General features: G+C 48.0%; 1 pseudogene; it reads left to right on the forward strand.

Moving 5' to 3' along the window:
- The first annotated feature begins 813 nt into the window (after positions 1-813).
- LOC100964399 overlaps positions 814-6,540 on the forward strand; it is a 16,949-nt pseudogene continuing 11,222 nt past the window's right edge.

The following is a 6,540-nucleotide window of genomic DNA, read 5'->3' on the forward strand; positions in this document are numbered from 1 at the left end:
AGCTCACAGGAATCTCAAACTCTTAGACTCAAGAGATCCTCTTGCCTCAAGCCTCCCAAGTAGCTGGGACTACAGGTGCCTGCCACATGCCTGGTGATTTTTTTCTTTTTGTTTTTTTTAGAGACACAGTCTCGCTCTTGCTCAGCCTGGTCTAGAACTCCTAAACTCAAGGAATCCACCCACCTCAGCCTCCCAGAGTGCTATGATTACAGGCATGAGCCACCATGCCCTCCCCCTTCAAATTGTGGTGTAAATCCATTGTATCCATACAATGGAACACTTCTCAGCAATAAAAGTGAGTGAACTTCTGATACAGCCAAAAATCTGAATGAATCACTAAAACCATATGAAGTTCTGGCACTGGGAAAAGGTCAGCACTATGGTTGCCTCTGGAAGAAAAGACTGGGAAAAAGTATGAGGGAACTTTCTGGGGTTGATGGAAATACAGGGTGCAGGTTACATGGGTATATTTATTTGTCAAAACTAATTGAATTATACACTCAAGGTCTGTGGATTTCAATATATGTAAGGTTTATGTAAAAAATAAAAGAGAACTGGGTGGCACCTGTGGCTCAAAGGAGTAGGGTGCTGGCCCCATATGCCAGAGGTGGTGGGTTCAAACCCAGCCCTGGCCTAAATTGCAATAAATAAATAAATAAATAAGAACTGCAACCAAATATGGAACTCCTGTTGTTGGTAGGTTTGGTTTTTTACAGTGGAATGGGTTTATGGCTTTGAATCTACCTTCTGTGTGTTCTGGACTGGAGCCAATGGGAGTCAGGTCTCTCGGTGTGGGGGAAGAGAGTTACAAATATGGCGGTCCCTGTACGAATTCACGGTTTCTGGCTGACAGATACATAAAGAAATAAGTAGGGGCACTCCCAACCCTGCACACCAAGCTGCCTGCGGACTCGGCGGAGGGTGGGCGCCCCGCGGGCTCCGGCCAGCCAGGTGTCTGCGGAGAGCCCCCCGGGGCCACCTGCAGCCGCGGCCTTTGGGCAGAGTCAGCCAGGTGGGTCGGCATTAAACTGCTAAAAAGACGTCCCTGTATGATGACCTGGGAGTGGGGACCGGTGACAAAAACAGAAGGCTGGTCTAAAACCTTCAAACTTCCGCAGAGTCAGCTTCAGACAAAGAAGGCAGCCCTCACCCAAGCCAAGAGCCAAAGGCAAAGCAAAGTACGGTTCTTGCCCCGTCATTGATTTAAATTTAAAGCCAGGCGGTTGCTCAGATGACGGGGAGACTGTGGACACACCACGGCATGTCGCTGCTGGGCTGAAGGATCCAGCTCCCAGGGGGGCTTTCTGCAGGGGAGGGTCTGATTGCTTTAGCTGACAAGTATGACCCTGTTTCCTAACAGCAGAAAGTAGTGAAACCCGCTGAGAGAAGAGGAATGGCAGAGACAGAGGGAGCTGGGAAGGCAAAAGGAAATAGAAGAGAGGCCAGAGAGGCCTTCTTGAAACCAGCGGCTTCTCAAGAAGACCGGATCCAGGGCTTGGCGCCCTCAGCACAGTAGTTACCAGGCCAGCCACATACACCAAGCCTGGTGGGTTCAGTTCGGCCTCGGCCAGCTAAACAATAATGACAACTGCACTAAAAAATAGCCGGGCGTTGGGGGGGCACCTGCAGTCCCATTCTCTTGAGGCAGGAGAATCCCTTAAGCCCAAGAGTTTGAGGTTGCTGTGAGCTGTGACGCTACAGCACTCTACCAAGAGCAGCACAGTGAGACTCTTGTCTCAAAAAAACAAAAAAAAAAGACCAGATCCAGATTCTGATGAAGATGAAGATTATAAGCAAGAGAGGAGGAAAAGAAGTATGGGCCGAGCTGCCATCCCTCCACAGACTTCTCTGGTAGAGAAAGACAAAGCGTTACCTAGAGATTTTCCTTATGAAGAGGAGACCTTGCTCACTGTCTTCCAAAGACTGTTATCCCACCCCAGGCGTAGGAGGAGCAGGACAGACCCAGGCTCCCACCGGGCTCAGCAACTCCTTCCTCACTAACATGGGGGGCACAGTGGCACATAAGATCGTGCAGAAGTATGGCTTCCGGGAGGGCCAGGGCCTGGGGAAGCACCAGCAGGGCCTGAGCACTACCCTGTTGATGGAGGACACAAGTTAGAGTGGTGAAAGATCATAGTGGGCTCGGCGCCTGTGGCTCAATCGGCTAAGGTGCCAGCCACATACACCTAAGGTGCTGGGTTCGAATCCCCAGTCTGGGCCTGCCAAACAACAATGATGGCTGCAACCAAAAAATGGCCAGGCGTTGTGGCGGGCGCCTGTAGTCCCAGCTACTTGGGAGGCTGAGGCAGGAGACTCGCTTGAGCCCAGGAGTTGGAGGTTGCTGTGAGCGTGATGCCACGGCACTCTACCCAGGGGGACAGCTTGAGGTTCCGCCTCAAAAAAAAAAAAAAAAGAAAGATCATTGTGGATGACGTGAGGAAGAAAGGTGATTCCCCTGATGCAACCAAGAAGTCGGATTCAAATCCGTTGACTGAAATACTTAAGTTTCCTGCTAAAACAGTCCTATTAAGGAACATCATTGGTGCAGGAGAGGTAAAGACTTAGAGGTTGAAACCAAGGAACAATGTGAAAAATATGGCAAAGTCGGAAAATGTGTGATATTTGAAATCCCCGAGGCCCCAGATGAGGAAGCAGTACGGATATTTTTAGAATTTGAGAGAGTGGAGTCAGCAGTTAAAGCTGTTGTTGATCTGAATGGGAGGTATTTTGGTAGACGGGTGGGAAAAGCATGTTTCTACAGTTTGGATAAATTCAGGGTCTTGGATTTGGCAGAAAGTTTGATTTTAAGACTTAGAGCACAAGTCATCTCCAGTGATCCTTAAGTGAGCTGTGGGCGGAGCAGAGGAGCAAAGCCACAGTCCCCATGGCTGCAAGGTGCTGAGACTCTTAGAGGGACTTCTAGGACATATGTTAGTTGAACCCTTTTTATTTTGTTTTTTAAAAATATAGCATAAAAATCTCGTAAAGAAAAAAGAAAGAAATATGCATAGTTATATGTGAAATATATATGCATATATATGTTTGTTATGTATATTACATCCAGTTTCCAGCTTTTCTTCTGAGATAGTCTCCAGGCAATGACACACTAGTGGAAATGAACATGCCCAGCACCAAGATCTTGCTTTCTAAACCTTTTCTCCACTAAAAGGAAGCCAGGACTATTAGAAATATGACTGATTCCAGGACTAGGACAAGGAAAGTTTAAGTTGATCCTTGGATTCCCTGTGGCCTCAGAAAGTAAAGAAGTACTCAAAGAATCATAGGCATGTGTCCAAAAGGACAGGAACAAACATGAAGGGATCCCACTGGCCAAATCTGGGATAACTTGAGCATCAAAATAAGTAATAGTAATAATGGATTATAGCTCAGTAAATAAATCAAGGACCTTGACTCAATACTGATGTAAATCAATAAACAGATGAATAATAAACAAATAAATGAGACTGGAATGTGAACTCAAAAGAAGCACTGGTGGTTATGGTAATATAACCCATTGAATATAAGAATCTTTAAGTCTAGATATAATGATGTGAAAAAAATTAATAAATAGGGCAGTGCCTGTGGCTCAATGGCGTAGGGCGCTGGCCCCATATGCTGGAGGTGGTGGGTTCAAACCCAGCCCCGGCCAAAAACTACACACACACAAAAAATTAATAAATAAATGGAAGAGAAGGGACAGGAGTTCCTTAAATGTAAAGTAATAAATATGAAGTACAGAAAGAATGGTGAAGTAGTGGATGCTAAACCAGTGGGTATAAGTTTGATGAGAAACAGGATATTTACATAGTCTCAAAATATTTACCCACGAATTATTTGCCAGTTACAAAGAGGAAACTAGTGTCATTGTAGAGGTCAAACCTGGTGGGCCCCACTTTAACCGAGTCATCAAGCCTAATACCGTCAGTATTGGGGCAAACAACGCCACGGGCATCTTGATGTGACGTATGGAGAACACAGCCCTTCTGAATATTTTTGCCAAGAATGTACTCTATTTGCCCATTTTTTAAGACAAATAGTCAAGTGCAGAGCCTCAGCCGGAGAAGGAATAGTGACCTGGGATGAGGGTCTGGGTAACACCCCTGGGTAAGCCTGGCTCAGCAGAAGTGCTGTCTGAAGGGGACTCAGAACAAATAGTTGAGGACAGAGACAGTAAGTATCAGGCATATCCTGCGAACAGGTGTAGGGGCAAGGGCTGGGTTCACTCCACTAAGCTTCCCCTTTAAATTCTCCTCCCCAGAACTTAACCAGAGAAGAGCTCCAGGCAGTAAAGGGGTGGACATGCTTTACCACTTGGTCCCCCCTTCAGCAGGGGGCGCCACCAGCCAGTTGCTGAGGTGCTGTTGGCCGGCAGTCCCCACTTTGGGACGGCCTCAGCTGTTGTGGGGTAGACTCACCCCAAGTCGCACTCCCCATCAGGGGTGGCCTGCACGTAAGGGCAGTCAGTAAGGGAGTGCAAAGACTGCGTTCTCACCCCCACGGCGGCTGGTGTCCCAGATCAGCGTCTGGACCCAATCCTGAGCAGTCTCTACTCCGCCAGCTCCACTTCTGGGTCCCCAAGTCTGTTTCCCGGCGAACCCGAAACAGTGCTGAACCGTCCATCAGCACTGAAGCGGCAGAAAAAGTATAGCTCTTAATGACTCGGAGTTGAAAGTGATTCAGAAGAGTAAGACTGAGAGAGAAGTCGAGGAATAGTTGTCCCTCTTTATAGCAGACACTGACAATGTCCCAGTCCCACGTCCACCAGCCCTTCCCACTGCGGGTGACCGTAGGGCTTCCCTATCTGCCGGAGCCACGTGCCTAGCAGGTACTGGGGCTTCAGCAATCCCGGGAGCAGCCATAATTCAGTGACCAACAGAAGCGGTGAATCAATACCCTGCTTCCTTGCCTCTCTGTTGTGATAACTCTGAAGCACATTCCACACTGTCATTCAGAGTCTCCCAGCAGGACTGAGCTATGCATAGCTGCCCTCAGCAGTGACCATTTCATTAACACACCCAGTTTTCTGGCTCCCTCTGCTTCCTGTCTCACTTGCTCCCCCACTGGTGCTGCCTGGGATCGCCGCCCAGAGAAGCCCCTGTTCTCAATTCATTTTCTCAAGGTCTGTGTCTGTGTCATACATGGTCCTAGAAAGCTGTCCCCAAAGATGGGATTATTCGCCAACCAGGGACTTTCTGCTGAGCAGAAGTGGGTGGTGATACAACTGGCCTGTGGTAGCCAGGGGGTGGGATGGGGAGCAGGAGGAAAGGGTGTGCAGCTTACACTGCTCCTGAGGATGAGGGCACAGAGGCAATAGTGGCCACCAGGACGGTGGAGGTGAAGCGAGTGGGAGCTGACAGCAAAAGCTGTAGATAAGAACTGGAGGTTCAGCAGCTGTGGGAATCAGAAAGTCCCCAGGACCAAGGTTTAATGGACCCCAACCTCTACAGCCAAGGGGCAGAATATGCTAAAAACCGAGGCCCCAGATGTGACCAAGAGAGTACCCTAGTTACAAAGGAGGTTGAATTCAGAGCCCCTGGCATTAAGTGCAGTGTAGTGCAAGGGACTCTCATCTGCACAACAGAGGGGACAGCACACGCTGAGACAATATAACTGTGGGTAAGTTACTCTGAGCCTCAGTTTTCTTGTGTGTAAAGGCAGGTTACAAAGTTCCCTAATCAGAGCCTTGCCCGATGTATGGCATATGATGGAAATTCAGTTACCTGGCTGATGTTTAGGTTTTTTCTAACTGTGGTAAAACACATAATGTAAAATTTGCCATCTTAACCATCTGTAAGGGCACAGTTCAGTGACATTAAGGACGTTACCATTGTTGCCCTATAATCCCCACTACCCAACCACAGGACACTTTCTGCCTTGCAAAATCAACACTCCATCCCCAATCCCCTAGCCTGTGGCAACCATCATTCTATTTTCTGTTTCTATGAATCTGACTACTCCAAGTACCTTATGTAAGTGTAGCCTGGCCTTGTTTGTGCTTTTATGAGTGGCTTGGTTTCATTCAGCCTAACATTTCCAAAGTTCATCTGTGTTGTAGCATGCGCCAGAATGTCCTTCCTTTTTAAGGCTGAATAATATTCCATTGCCATGGATATATCACATTTGGCTTATACATTCATCTGTTGATGGACACTTGAGTTGTTTCTACCTTTTGGCTATTGTAAATAATGCTTTTGTGAACATGAGCAGATGGTTTTTGTCCCAACCTCTCGGGCCTCTGTGGTCCTGGTCTTGATCACCACAGGAAGGAACCAGGCGTGATGCAGATTAGAAGTACAAGCTTGGGGAGGCGCCTGTGGCTCAGTGAGTAGGGCGCCGGCCCTATATACTGAGGTTGGCAGGTTCAAACCCAGCCCTGGCCAAACTGCAACAAAAAATACCCGGGCATTGTGGCAGGCGTCTGTAGTCCTAGCTACTTGGGTGGCTGAAGCAGAAGAATCGCCTAAGCCCAGGAGTTGGAGATTGCTGTGAGCTGTGACTCCACTGCACTCTACCGAGGGTGAAAAAGTGAGACTCTGTTAT

This window comes from Otolemur garnettii, unplaced genomic scaffold (assembly GCF_000181295.1).
Source record: "Otolemur garnettii isolate 467f Iridium unplaced genomic scaffold, OtoGar3 scaffold00134, whole genome shotgun sequence".
NCBI classification, from domain to species: Eukaryota; Metazoa; Chordata; class Mammalia; order Primates; family Galagidae; genus Otolemur; species Otolemur garnettii.